Below are 15,492 nucleotides of genomic sequence, written 5' to 3'. Positions count from 1 at the left end.
GTCACCCAGGCTAAAGTGCAGTGGCACACTCATGGCCACCCCAGCATCACGTTGACCTGCTGGGCTCCAGCAATCCATCTGCCTCAGCCTTCCAAGTAGCCAGAATTACCACACCTGGCTAATTTTTGATTTATTGTAGAGACAAGATCTTGCCAAGTTGCCCAGCTAGTCTTTAGCCCGCAGGCTCAGGCAATCCACTCACCTCAGCCTCCCAAAGTGCTGGGATGACAGGCTGAGCCACCAAGCCTGGCCCAAAGACACTGATTTTTAAGAGTCATTCCATTGCAGGGTGCAGGGCCCCAGTCTACACTAACTACTTGTGTCTGTAAGACAGTGTATTTCAGAGTGCAGCAGGAATGGATCCAGGAGAAAATTTAGAAAGCATATCAATAAGAATACAGAAGGAAAATTCAATGATATGAGTCTCCCTTATTCTCCCTTTAAAATCATCTTCAGGCCGAGCGTGGTGGCTCACACCTATAATCCCGGCACTTTGGGAGGCCAAGATGAAAGGATTACTTGAGCTCATGGGGTTCGAGACCAGCCCTGGCAACTTGGTGAGACCTCGTCTCTACAATAAAAATTTTTTTAAAAATCATCTTCATCCTTCACATTTTTGTGTTCCTGCAAATCAGCACCAATACATCAACTTCCTCCACCTTTAGGAAAAATAGCTTCTCCCCATGACACAAAGCCCTGAACAAGCATCCAGGGCATAAATAAATAATTATAAAATTTATAGACTGCGCATGGGGTGTGGAGGTTCACACCTGTAATCCCAGCACTTTGGGAGGCCAAGGCAGGAGGACTGCTTGAGCCCAGGAGTTCGAGACCAGCCCAAGCAACATAGTGAGTGAGACCCTGTCTCTACAAAAAAACAAAAAAATTATCTGGGTGTGGTGGTGCATGCCTGTAGTCCCAGCTACTCGGGAGGCTGAAGCAGGAGGATCACTTGAGCCTAGGAGGTCAAGGCTACGGTGAGTTGTGATTGTGCCACTGCACTCTAGCCTGAGGTCATGACCAAAAAAAAGAAAAAGAAAGAAAGAAATGTATTTAAAAATGATTGAGCTGTATTTAGGATGCAGTGATTATTCAATAAATACTTATTAATATGAATATTTCTCTGTTCAGCATTAACATGCTTTCATTTACTCTTTGAGGTAGATATGATGGTCAAACTAACGCTCAGAGACGTTAGGCAACTTGCTAAAATCACGCAGTACGAATTGGAGCAAGAATTCAACACCAGACCTGATAGCAAAGCTGGCGCGAGACGCTAATCCCCTTCGTCGAATGAACTGAAGAGACTCCCAGACTGTCGACCATCTTAACTCCCCAGTGAGGTGGAGGAAGTCAGACTTAGCTTGTTTGGGCCTTTTAGAAGCAAGTAGGTATTTCTTTCTCTCCGTGTTTTCTCCCCTTAAAAGTCTTAAACTTCCTGGGCACAGCTCAACTGCAGGTATGTCTCTCGGGACTTCCTGCTTGCCGGCACAGGGGCCAGGGCCCCTCCGTGTCCTTTGGTCAAGTCCTCAGTGGCACTCATGTCGACGCTTTATGATTTGCCGTTTGAAAGAACTATTTGGCGGACTTGAAAATAAGACTGCTTCCACAGACCAGCTTCTGCTTCCACTTGGCAAAGTCTAACTGTCCTGTCCCCTCCAGTTTGGGATACGACCATAGTCATGGCGGCTTCGTTTCTGGTATCCTCAAGCCTGTGCGCCAAGGTCAAGGAGCCCAGGGGAAGAAGGACCCAAGATGCCCCAGGCCGACAGTGACTCCACCTGCTTCCCACCGCCAGGAACAGGAGCGACTTCCCTGACAGGTCAGCCCTCCTGGGACCCCCCCAACCCTGCCCCTGCCACACCAAGCCTTGGGGGGGGCACGGCCACAGGGTGCCCCTCCCCCCCACTGCCGGCCCCCCTTCCTCCCACGCAGCTTCCTGAGGGTTATCTGGGCCGAGGGCCTGCGGTCCCCAGACGCTCTGGCAGCCCCCAATACCCACTTCCCTTTGATATCAGGTTGCTTCGAAGAATGAGTATTTATTTTATTTTCTGCAAGAGGGAACTCTGTGTCAGAGCTAGAAATTAAATAAACTCTGAATTAATGATTGAAGTCAGTATTTGTACCTAAAAAGAGACCAGCAAGCCTGTTAGTCACTACCCACAAAAAGATGAGGCTGGGTGCTGGGGTTCGTGCCTGATGTCCCAACAATTTGGAAGGCCAAGGAGGGAGGATCACTTGAGCCTGGGAGTTTGAGACCAGCCTGGACAGTTAGCAAGACCTCATCTCTACAAAAAAATTATTGGCCAGGCTCGGTGGCTCAGCCTGTAATCCCGCGCCTTGGGAAGCTGAGGTGAGTGAATTGCCTGAGCCCGCGGGTTTGAGACCTGCCTGGGCAACTTGGCGAGATCTCGTCTCTACAATAAATTAAAAAAAAAAAAAAAAAATAGCCGGGCATGGTAGTGCATGCCTGTAGTTCCAGCTACTTGGAAAGCAGAGGCAGAAGGATCGTCGGAGCCCAGCAGGTCAAGGCTGCAGTAGCCAGGAGCGGCCACTGCTCTCCAGTCTGGGTGACAGAGTGAGACGCCAACTCGGAAAAAAAAAGAAAAAGAAAAAAATATATATTAAAAATTAGCCAGGTGTGGTGGTGTCCACCTGTAGTCCCAGCTACTCGGGAGGCTGAGGCAGGAGGATTTCCTGAGCCTAGAAGGTGGAAGCTACAGAGAGCTATGATCATGCCACTGCACTCCAGTCTGGGCAACAGAATAAGAGCCCCACTCAAAAAAGAAAAAAAGGAAGGCGTGCCACAGGGCGGGGCAGACGCATCTCTGAAGACCGACCTTGATGTTCCAAGAGGACAGAATTCCCAGCATGCCACGTTCTGCCTGGGAAGCACCCCTTGCTCCCCAGCTCACAAGCCCTGGGCACCTTCAGCCTGGAGTCTCCAATGCTCCCCCTCCCCCGAGGTTCTCCCCCGACATGTACCTGTGGAACCCGACGGGCTTGCTAATACCCTTCTCATCGCTGGCCCTGCTTCGGCTTCTGTCCCAAGTCCAGCGCTGGCATGCCCAGAGCCTCTGGGCCGCCAACCTGCCCTGTACCTTCTGTCTGCACCTACCACGTCTTGATTGACAGCTCAGTGGGCGAGAGAATCTCTCCAGAGGCCGTGCAAGGAAAGCTCAGAATATCCACTAAAGGTCCAGCCTGTGCAGCTCGAGATAGCTTTGCCTCCAAACACCGTGGCGACCACTGACCTCTGAGGGTCATTCCCTCCAGGCCCTAGTATGGAGTCTCAGATGGGGGAATTCCCAGACTGAACTATTTCTGCGTGTTTGCTCATCCTGATATCAAGAGCTGCCGTGTTTGTGTGCGTATTTCCATGGAGATGTATATTATCAAAATAAAAGCACGTATTCACATTGTTCTCTAAGCACACGCACGATACATTTCTCCTTCCTACGGGAGTGTGTTTCTTTCGAACGAGGATATACCTCACCGCCAGTATTCTCCTGGGTTTTACCAGGCAACGGTATGACACATTTCCACTAGCTCCCTATTCAGAAAATACCAGCTTAAAGAAGAGCTTAAACAATTTGATCGCCTGCAAATAATATCGTTCAAGTTTACAGTCTATCCTCACCATCAAGGATATTTTCCATAACCTTAGGGTTTGATAGTAAAATATATACACGCACACACGTATGTTTCTAATAACAAAGCACGAAAGTAAAATAAACCTGCTTGTCCAAATACGGTTGTGTTTCAGTCCAAGTTTTGCTTAATATTTTGAGAGGAGCTTTGTGAAGGTCAATGCTCTGGCCTTGGCCCGATAGCAGGTGCTCATGGCGCCATCTACTGGCTGTCTGTTCACAGGCGCTTCGTCAGGGGACTGGTGTCCACGGGCCGATTATTCACAGCCCTGGTGGGGGCTGGTGCCGGGATGGTGCCCTCTGTGCCGACGTCCTGTTTCACAAGGGACATCCTGAGCTCTGGCAGGATGAGAAGCCACCTCAGGAGTTCCGATCCCACAAGGCCTGAGCTAGAAACCCCGGGTGACGACGGCATTTGCATGCGGCGAGGTTGACATTCAGTTTAAGAGGAACTCAGCATCTCAGATTCTAGCCACCACACACACATCAGACTTGGAGTCTAAACTTGCCTTCTGTTCGGGGTGGCCACAGGTCTCCAGTTAGTGCCACCCACGGCCACCTGTGTCTTCAGGGAGATCCCATCCCAGGAGCCCAGAATGTCCCCAGCAGAGTGACGCTGATAAAAAGGGGTGCTGGGCGTCAGTGCCCACATGGCCGTCACTCTGGCAAGAGCAGCGAGGAGCCCTCTCCCTCCCCGGAGCCCTGCGGACACTGCAGGCTGCAGGAGACCCCAGCCCCTTCGCGGCAAGCTCTCTCCTGGGGACCCGAACTCTCTCCTTCATCACCCCACCCCTACTCCAATGATTCGTCTTCCAGAAGCCTCATGTTCTCTGCATCTCAGGTGCGTGAGGCCCGTGTGGACATTCCACACGCCCTAACGAGCCCCCCGCAGAGTGGCTCCAAGTTCAGGGCTCCCACGGGCCCGACGCCTCTGACGGTCAGCCCACCCCAGCCACCGGGAGGGCTTCAGAGCCGCCCAGCTGCTGTTTAGCCAGGATCGAGTGGCCATGGCCCTTTTACACCTCGGAGCCGTCCCCAGTCAGGAAGTGTCCTGCAGGGCTCCGTGTGGAGCCCACCTGACCATACTTCTAAAATCTCCTTTTTATTAAAAAAAGAAATCTATGAAAAAACGATTTTCCAAGAATTAAATTAAATTACAAACCTGATATGTATGTTGAGGTAGAATCCAAGATGCTGGTGCGTGGAGGGGTGGTTAGAGTCCCTTTCCAACCAAGTGTCAACCTCGCCCCATGGAAATGCTGCGATTACCTGAGGTCTCTAAAAATGATAATGTAAGTTTGGCAGAAATTTGGAATCAAGGATGATTCCTTCATCCCTTCACATCAATCACAGGCTGATGTGTACGTCCTTAAAATACTCGCATGGGGCCTGGTGTGGGGGCTCCAACCTGTAATCTCAGGACTTTGGGAGGCCAAGGGGAAAGAATTGCATGAACCCAGAGGATCAAGACCAGTCTGGGCAACTTGGTGAGACCTCGTCTCTACAATAAATCAAAAATTAGCCAGGCGTAGTAGCGGGCACCTGTTGTTCTGGCTACTTAGAAGGCTGAGGCGGAAGAATGGCCTGAGCCCAGCAGGTCCATGCTAGGGTGTCCATGAGCATGCCACCGCGCTCCAGCCTGGGCAACAGGGTAAGACTCTGACTCAATAAACAAACAAACAAAAAAAGATTTAAAAATACTCGCTTGGTTCACACCCATCGTCCCAGCTGCTCTGGAGGCTGAGGTGGGAGGATCATGTGAGCCCAGGTGTTAGAGGCCGTTCTGGGCCACAGAGCAAGACCCTATGCATATAACACAGGCAACAATATCAGAAGCATACTGCTAGTTTTTGCAATCAGTTTCTTCCCCTGAGGATGGAAGCTTGGAAAGGTGCTCCATGTCTCCAAGAGCACGTAGCGTGAAGTCTCAACTCCCATGGAAATGTTAACCAACAGCATCTATGAACACAGGTGATTTCTAAGGTCACGGTTGTTCGCAAATATCGTTTTACTTTAAAAAACCAATCTCACTTCAGTTGGCGCTGAACAGGGGTCTAGGGAAGGAAGGCTGTGGCCTGAAAGAGTTTGAGACAACAGAGCTGCTGCTTCAATCCCAAGAGCACCCCCTGTGCGGGGAGGCAAGTGGGGGGTCACCACCCTGGGCGAGACCAAGGCTCTTCACTGAAGACACCTGGGCTGCTCCAGAGGCCTCTTAGGAAATGATGAGTCTTCAGGGATTTGGCCAAAAGTGAAGGGATGTTCAGAGAAAGAATATAAGTCATTCAGGGCCCAAATCCGGCTCATGTAATTTGCGACTTTTCAATAGAATATGCTGATGCCACAGACATGTGGATTTTACTCAGGGTCTTTTAAAGATCAGCGTGGGCCGGGCATGGTGGCTCAAGCCTGTAATCCCACCATTTTGGGAGGCCGAGTTGAGAAGGTTACCTGAGCCCATGGGTTTGAGACCAGCCTAGGCAACTTGGTTAGACCTCATCTCTACAACAAACCAAAAAATTAGCCGGATGTGGGAGCACACGCCTGTAGTTTCAGTTATTTAAAAAGCTGAGGTGGAAGGATTTCTGGAACCCAGTAGGTCAACACTGGGGTGGCCGTGAGCAGCATGTTGCCGCACTCGAGCCTGGGCGATGGAGTGAGACTCCAACTCAAAAAATAATAATAATAAATAAAAATAAAGATCAGCATCTTGTTTCAAGTTTTCTAAGTAAAACTAGCTATTTGCAAGTCCTATGTTTCTACAGAAAGGAGCCCAGATTCTCCGAGAAGAGCACCAGAAACACGGCACACCCAAGGGAGAAGTGCCTCTGCTGAGTCAGAACTCCCATCACATTTGCAATGACACTGACGAGACTGTCTGTGCAGCGCCGAGAAACGTAGATGACCCGTTCTCCATGCCCATGCCTCCAGCCAGCCCAAGTGTTCCTTGCTGTTTTTTGAAAGAAGTGTGCCATGCCTTCCGAATCTCCTGTGACTGGTCCTCCTGCTGTGTCCCAAGGACCTGCTTGTGTTCAAACTGAGCAGCAAAGGACACAGGAGACATGCTGAACTGCCTGCGAGAACCCTAAAAAGGGAGAGGAGGGGAGAGAGAGACAGCCCAACTGGGAAAGAGAGACAGAAGGATGAGGGAACGGAGACAAGAGAGAAAAGGGAAATAAGAAAGATGGAAGGGGGGAGAGAGCAGCGCACAAGGAAAAATCAAGAGAGAAGTGAGAAAAGGAAGCCAGACAACGACGGTTACAAGCGGGGGGAGGGGTGACAGGGCCAGGTCAGGCCCCATGGCTCAAGCCTGTAAGCCCAACACTTCGGGAGGCCGAGGCTGGAGGATCGTATGAGACCAGGAGATCGAGACCAGCCTAGGAAACATAGTGAGACCCCGTCTGCACGAAAACAAGTCAAAAACGCAGCTGGGCATCGTGGTGCATGCCTGTAGTCCCAGCCACTCAGGAGGCTAAGGTGGGAGGATTGCTTGAGCCCAGCAGGTTGAGGCTGTGGTGGGCTGTGATCGTGCCCATGGCACTGCAACCTGGGTGACACAGCAAGACCTCAACTCAAAAATAAAATAAAAGAGCCAGGGGATAGGCAGGGTGAGGAACAGAAATAATAAAACAGTACTCCCGCCATTTAGAAGCTCAGCAGGTCAGAGCTGGAAGGAATATTCTAGAACATCGTGTCCAATCCTTTGGAGCATAGATTCAGAAATAGAGGACCAGGGAGGTTAAATAGCAAATAGGGAGCCACACAGCAAGAGTTTGTTGCCGAAGGAATGAAACCCACAGACCTATAGTAACAAGACAAACAGGCGTGTGAAGGCCACTTTCCAAAGGTGGAATGCCTAGCCAGTGCCACGCTGTGTGCTGGCCTGGGAGCCGGGCCTGGGCATCCGCCGGGTCCACGGCCAGAAGGAACTCGGAAGCAGTGTAGACGCAACACCGGCTGATATCACACTGCGCTCGAAGTGAGTCCCCAGGCCCCGCCAGCCCCACAGATGGAAGAGTCAGAGGAAGACCGAGGCCTCCGGCACCAGAGCAGGGCTGCCGTGACTCCAGGCTCAGGTGACCTGAGGCTGCCTCAGTGCCCAACCTCCGAGCCACGGGCGGCGACCTCGCCAAGGCCCTCTCTTGACCTGTGGTTCTCCAGTCAAGGGCTTCACAGCACCCGGCACCCAGTGCTGTAGCGAGAATTAGACCAAGTCACTGAGCCATGTGCTGAGCAAGTGGGGACTCCTTGCTGGGGGGCTCGAGCTCCGGCACCCCCACTGTGTTTAAGGCACAGAGCTGCCCCTTCCGTGTCTGCAAAGTGTGGATGATGAGACGCCTTCTCATTTCCCATGGACAGATGAGAAAAGACAGAAGCAGGCGGGCGTCTGCCACTGGGCCCGCTCTCCGAGATGGCCACACAGGGCATTCCAAGCACTGCCTTCTCCTCCTGGGACCTAAGGTCCACATCACAGTCTCTGTCACCAAGGATGGACTCTTGGCATTGGCCTGCCTGGCTGCAGACCCACCGGGTCTGTCTGGAAATAGAAACAGAAAGCGCAAGCCAGGGTGAGCCTCGCTCACTCACATGTGCTCCTGGTGATCCGCCATCCCCACCGTGGCGTCTGTCCACCGCCGCCAGGCACTGACCCCGTGACCGCATCCCGGCTTTCCTGTCGCTTCTGAGGGAGCTTTTACTGCAGGAAGTGGAGTCGGTGAGTGGGAAGGCCAGTCAGAGTCCCTGCCAGAGGTGAGCCATGAAAAGGAGAATAGGGCGCGTGAGCTGCCCTTGACCAAGCCGGTTCCACGGAAGATGCTGTCTTTGTCCAGAGCCGGGAGTAGTGATTGAGGAAGAAAGACTCAGACTCTGAGGGGAGTGACAGTCGCTGCTTTTCACATACACACACGCATGATGTATGCACACACTCACACGTGCACACACACAATCACACATGCACATACTCATACATGTGTGAACACACTCTTACACATGCACACACCCACACATACACACTCATGCATGCACACACGCATGCACACACAATCACATGCATACTCACACATGCAGACATGCTCGTGCATACACATTCGTGCATGCACGTGCTCGCACATGCATACGTTCATGCATGCACATGCACGTGTGCATGCAACCACACATGATCGTGCACATGTGTGAGCATGTGCACACACATGCAGCCATGTGTGAACACACACCTCATTCATGCACATGCTCATATACGTATGAACACAATCTCAAGCGCACACACACACTCATACACACACTCATGCCTGCACACACACGTGCACACCCATTCATACATAAACACACACATGCACATAGGCACTTACTCATGCACATAAGTGCATGCAAGATTTTCCTCAGGTGAAGCCACATTTTGGTCTGTAAAACCTCTCCAGATGTTCTTAAGTCTGCTTTTCAATAACGTTAATTCCTATTTATGGCGTGCTTTCTAAATGCCAGACGTGGGCTGGGAGTTTCGCAGATGTGACTTCATTTCATCTTCACAACAAACCAGGGACATGCGTGCTGTTGCCCTCAAAGATGGTGAACCTGAGGCTCCAAAGACAACACTGCCTGCCATGCCACGCTCATGGCACGACTGCACACTCGCATGCATGCTCTCAACAGGTTCATGTGCACGGCTACATTGGCTCCTTTCAGTGAGTCCGCGAGACCTGTTTCTGTCCTCACCTCAGAGGTGAGGAGAGTCGGCCTCCGGATTCGTCATAGTTGCAATAGCTGCCGCCTACCACACCCTCGCTGTGTGCCGGGCGGCATGCCACTTTCTCTGTTGTAATCCTTGCACCCTGGTAGGACAAATCATTCTGCTCCCCTTCCCAGATAAGTATACAAGGGGCCACCAAGGCAGACAGCCCACCCTGCATCCTTCCCCTAAGACAAGGCAGAGCCGGGATTGGAACAGAGAATCTGGTGGCTTCAAAGCCTGAGCTCCTAAGCTATGCCTGGCACCATACCCATGCCACTGCTTTTCTCATTTGACATTTATTTTCTCCTTCGTTTCTATCTCTAGTCAACTAAACTGTCAAATGGAAGAAACTCCAGCCCCACAGGACACAAATTCAAAACCAGTTCAGAGGGCTGCCAGCGTCCAAATAGGGGGCAATTTGAGCTTCAAAATAAATAACGACAGCAATAGTTTACAGCCCACTTGACAGATAGAAATTCAGGAATCCACACTGTGGATAAATAGATAAATGAATAAGTGAATAAAGAAGAAGAGAATGCTCTTTCTTAAAGCAGAAAGCAAGACCAAAAGAAAAAAACACACACACAGAAAGAATGATAGAATTGGAAGGCCGTGAACAGCCTGGGAAACACAGAGAGACGCTGTCGCTACAAAAAAATTTTAAAAATTAGCCAGATAGGGTGACACCTGCCTGTAGTCCTGTTCACACAGGAGGCTGAGGTGAGGGGATCACTTGAGGCTAGGAGTTTGACGCTGCAGTGAGCCATGATTGCACCGCTGTACTCCAGCCTGGGTGATGGAATGAGACTCTGTCCTCAAAAAAGAAGGAAGGGAGAGAGAGAAGGAAGGGAGGGAAGAGGGAGGAAGGAAAAGAGAGAGAGAAAGAAGGAAGGAAGGAGGAAATCCAGCCAGCACTTGGCAACCACTGTTGTAATAATGAACTCTGGCAAGAAGTGCCAATGGAGGCAGCTAGTGGGTTCCAAAGGAGTGAGGAATGAGCTTTTACAAAGCCTCCAGGTATCTTCCTGCAAAATATTTGTTAATAACAAGGAAGAGACTCGCCATTGCCTTCCTAGACTCTGCGGTGGTCATGTGCTCTTTGAGCTGTGGCCATCGCACGTTTCCTGGCTTTGGCCCCCTTCCTTCCCTTGGGAAAGTGAATCTCTCTCTCTCTCTCTCTCTCTCTCTCTCTCTCTCTAATTTACGTTCTAAATAAACTATATTTTCTAATCTAACTTCTGTGCAATTCTTGGCATCTTTCTCGTGGCACCGGCTCAAACATCAGGCTGGTATTCTAGCTTCTAGGCTGGCAGAGGAAAAGCCTAAACTCAGACTACCCTATTTCCTTCATAAGTGAGTTCTTTTGGTCTGGTTTTCTATTTATCCTCAGAGGGCAGCAATGTCAGCGGTCTATGACTGGGTGTGCGTCTTTCCTCATCAGTGATTCCCAGAATCCTTCCAATGTGCAGGCTCCAGTCTTTCTTCGGCTCAGTGAAATGTCTCATATCACTTAATTATCACCTCTCCTCAAATGCGTCCTTTTGTCTCCTTCTAGAATGTAGCCTGTTTCATCCTCTACAATATGCAGTTGTTTTTCCCCCCTCTTCACTAGGTCTGACATTGAACTGCATCTTGGAACTGAGGGTGTCTTAAAATCAAGTGGCAACAGTTATCAACGCCACAGACATTGGAGCACCACTAAAATACTCCAAGAGTTTGTGCGAGGCACTGCCTCTTCTGAGCTCCCGTCTCATTTTTCTCTCTGGCTGTTGTGTCCAGTGGAGGCCTCCTTATTTTCGTTGCCTACTCATCAGACCTTGGGGTCCAAATTCTGGCTACCTTAAATGAAAGTATACTCTGCATCAGGCGTCTCCAACCTGCAGGCCACGAGCTACATGCGGTCCAGGACAGCAAACCACACGACCCCACAAAATCTCTTAGCGTCATGTGTTTTTAGCATTTATTTTCTTCGTGACCCCAGGGGTAGCTCCACTCTTGAAGTTCATCATCACGTCTTATTCATGACATCACTTTTTGGCAGCACGTACATCTATCTGTGAGCAGCTGTTCTCAGTGACGAAGCACTTGGAGAGCAGCATTCAAACAAATATTTCTGGCGAGCACCTTGAGAACTCACTAAGAATAGTGACCACTTTCATCAAGCCAGATTCAATAGATTCGTTTTACAAAAACAAGGTCAAATTTCCCACAAGTTTTCTGTTGTTCTCATTTTTTAAAACTTTGTAATAAAAATTTTTTAAAAGTAAAAAATAATAAGTGAGAAAATAACCTTGGAGCAAGGGGACCAGACAGACACTCCAACCTTAATTAAGAGTTCACGTTAGCCGGGCTCAGTGGCTCAGCCTATAATCCTGCGCCTTTGGGAGGCTGAGGTGAGTGGATTGCCTGAGCCCGCGGGTTCGAGACCTGCCTGGGCAACTTGGTGAGACCTCATCTCTACAATAAATAAATTTTTAAAAATTATCGAGGCATGGTAGCGCGCCTGTAGTTCCAGCTACTTGGAAGGCTGAGGCAGAAGGATTGCCGGAGCCCAGCACGTCGAGGCTGCGGAGGCCGGGAGCGGCCACTGCACTCCAGTCTAGGCGACAGAGTGAGACTCCAACTCAAAAAAAAAAAAAAAAAAAGAGTTCACGTTAACACTATGAGCAGCAGGACACACAGAGTTCACACGCCCCTCGATGCCAGGCAGTAAGGAGTTCGGTGTCATTCTGTCTCATCTTAAAATGCATACCAGGGTCTAATCAAGAGATAACAGCAGAAAACCCAATGGAGGGATAGTCTACCAAACAACAGGTGTATAATCCTCGAAAACGCCAAGGTCACAAAAAGACTAAGGACTTGTTCCAGAGTGAAGGGCCTGGAGACCAATTCCGTGGATTATTTGCTGAGAAAACTCGAAAAATTCAAATAAGGTCTCTGGATGAAGAATGTAGATTTCTTTCTACCATTTTGCAACTTCTTGTTAAGCTTGAAACTTGTCAAATTTAAAAAAGAAAATTGTAAATCCAACTACTTTCCTTGTGACCTTGGCCAAGTCATCAAACTTCTTTGAGCTTGTTTTTTTTCTGTGAAAGTGGGAAAATAATTAGGTAATTTTGTTGGGATGATAGCAATGAGACAGTATATACAAAAACACTTCATACTTACTAGGTACTCAATAAATACTAGTTTCCTTTTTCTGTTCAACCTGCTTGCTTATTACTTTGACCTTGAGCTATGAGCCAGGAGGAACAGCATGACATGTTTTGTTTCACAAGACAAGTATCTGTGTCAGAAACATCCCAGAAACTTCTAGCTTGGCACTTTGTTTTGGATGGCCCTATCATCTGTGTGAGAACTGTCATTCCAGAGGGCAGCATTTCCCTAAATTAGGCTTCACGGATATGTTCTTGGAGGTCCAGAGAATTCTCTGGAGTAATTTTTGTGTGTTTCCACTTAAGTTATTATAAAAATGGATATAATCTTATTAGCTGAATCGGATTTCACTGAGTGGCTTCAGTGTCCATGTTTGTAACCGGTAATTTCAAAGCTCATGTTTCCCAGTACCCAGGAGCCAAACAGTCCTGCTTGTATTATTACAGCCTAAGAAGAAGAAGTGGGCCAGATGCAGGGGCTCACGCCTGTCGTTCCAGGGTTTAAGACCAGCCTGGGCCACTGGACGAGATCTCGTCTCTGCAATAAATCAAAAAATTAGCCAGGGGTGGTGGTGCGCGCCTGTGGTTCCAGTTATTTGGAAGGCTGAGGCAGAAGGATGGTCTGAGCCCAGCAGGTCGACGCCGGGGTGGCTGTGAGCGTACCACTGCACTCCAGCCTGGGCGACAGAGTGAGACTCCGACTCAAAAAACAAAAGAAATGAAAAAGAAGTGGGTTCCGTAAGTGAAGTCTGGATCGGCACCACGTGAAGACCACTGCCAGCAAATACTGTACTTTGGTGTGAAAACCAGGAGGATGTCCCTTCCCTCCACCTTTCAACAAATCATCCTGCTATAAACAACAAACGAAATACACTGGTTGATTACATGTGGTTGAAAGGGGAAAGTGTGATGGAAGAGAACAAGCAATGGTTCTGGGCATCAGGTGCTGGGCAGGGCTGGGGGTGTCAGGTTGCAGTGTTCATTATGCCGGACAGAGTCACCCAGGTCCCCTCAGGCCACATTTGAGTGAAGACTGGACAGAAGCGAGGGGCATCTGGAGACACACACCGGAGAGAAGGAGAGACCTCCAGGAAGAGGCTTCCGAAAGAGGAGGCCACTTCACAAGGGCAGGGGCGGGGCCAGTGCGTCTCAGGTACAGCAAGGAGTCCACTGTGGCTGGGGCAGCCAGTGAAGAAGAGGCTGGTTGGAGACAATCATGGGAGAAACAGGCAGGGGCAGCTGGTGTGAGGCCCTGCAGGGCGTCGTAGGGAGCTAGGCTTTTTGGCTCGGGTGAAATGGGGTTTTGAGCAGAAGACCTTGACTTGAGACCCACGTCAGAGTTTCTCTCTGCACGGACTGTAGGAAGCAAAGGCGGGATCAGGAGACCAGTAGAGGCTGCCTCAGTGGTCCAGGTGAGAGGAGGCCATGGCTAGGCCAAGGAGGTCATCGGTGAGGATGTGGACAAGACAGAAGATGCCGGTTCTGTTCTGAAGGTGGACCACATCGCATCTTCTCAGGGATTGGGCAAGGATGAGAGAGGAAGAGGAGACTGTGTGACGACCCCAAGGACGTTGGTCTGAGCGAGTGGAAGAGGGACTTCACCTCTTCCCTGAGGGGCAGAGGCAGCAGGGAAGCCAACTGGAAGCAACATGCAGAGCTGAAGACATCTGTTAGACGTTCAAGAGGAGAGCTGGCCGGAGGTGGGATGGTGGTGTCCTCAGAGAGTACAGCCATGAAGGTGGTCCACAGAGAAGAAAGCCCAGGCTTGAACCCTGGGATTCACCAACTCTGAGAGTCTCAGGGGAGGAGAAGGAAGTCGTCAAAAGGGAATGGGGACACCCAGGGAGGTGGGCGGAGAGCTGTGAGCCAGGGGCCCTGGAAGCCAGACGAAGACAGGAGTTATTGGCTGACTCTGGCAGCTTCGCCTGCCTGGAATTAGGCTCCATACAAAGGGGCCTGGCGGAGGGTACTCGTCCCCACCTGTCCTCCACCTTTCTGCCACGTGAGGATGCGGCGTTCCACCCTCTGGAAAGTGCAGCCCCCACCAGACACCAGAAGCCAGTGCCTTGACATGGCTTCCAGCCTCGAAGCTGCAGAGGTCAACTTCTGTTCTTCATAAATCGCCAGTCCGGCTGTAGGCCTGGGTGGTTGCCGTCGAAATGGACAAGTTCACGAGACCCGGGAAAGTGGTGCTGGTCCTGGCCAGAGGCTATTCTGGACGCAAAACCCTCACGGTGAAGAACGTTGATGATGCCATCTCAGACCTCCCCTCCAGCCATGCTCTGGTGACTGGAATTGACCACTATCCCCGCAAAGTGACAGCTGCCATGGACAAGAAGAAGATTGCCAAGAGGTTAAAGATCAAGTCTTGTAAAAGTTTAAAAGTGCAATCACCTCCTGCCCACAAGGTTCTCTGTGGACTTCCCCTTGGACAAAACTGTTGTCGACAAGGATGTCTTCAGAGGCCCTGCTCTTAAACACAAGGCCCGACGGGAGGCCAAGGCCAAGTTTGAAGAGAGGTGCAAGATGGGCAAGAACAAGTGGGTCTTCCAGAAGCTGTGAGTTTAGATGCTTTTTCTTTTTGCTTGCTTGTTTCAGTCATTAAACATTTTTTAAATAAAAAAATATATATATCGCTGGTTCCAGGTGTGGTGGCACACACGGCCCGAGACGTCACTCACTTGGAACACGATGACACGTCCACCGCCTTGCCCTGCTGCCTCGCGGGTCCCTCCCCATAGGGACATCCTCCCCACCCCAGCCTGTTGGGCTTGGATGTACTTGCGGGGATGGGTTGGAGGAAAGCAGGGCTGGATGGGGCCTGGCCTGGCTGGGATGCACTTTGCATTCCTGGCAGTTCCCCCGAGAACAGCTCCGGACGGCCCTGGCTGGACCAGAGGAGCACGAAGGCCTCTGGGGCACAACTGGCCCCATCGGCAGCCTGAGCGTCTGCCCGCAGGAC

General features: G+C 50.5%; 1 pseudogene across 1 annotated transcript; it reads left to right on the top strand.

Annotated features, from left to right (window-relative positions):
• The first annotated feature begins 14,689 nt into the window (after positions 1–14,689).
• On the top strand, positions 14,690–15,099 carry LOC103273085 (annotated as a pseudogene). Its single transcript, XR_002482684.1, has one exon. The product of XR_002482684.1 is annotated as a 60S ribosomal protein L27 pseudogene (transcript).
• Positions 15,100–15,492: the final 393 nt, after the last annotated feature.

The sequence above is a fragment of the Carlito syrichta genome, unplaced genomic scaffold (genome assembly GCF_000164805.1).
Source record: "Carlito syrichta isolate Samal-C Ts95f unplaced genomic scaffold, Tarsius_syrichta-2.0.1 Scaffold313519, whole genome shotgun sequence".
NCBI classification, from domain to species: Eukaryota; Metazoa; Chordata; class Mammalia; order Primates; family Tarsiidae; genus Carlito; species Carlito syrichta.
The sequence above is the reverse complement of the archived record's forward strand: the minus strand, read 5'-3'. Positions and strand labels throughout refer to the sequence as shown.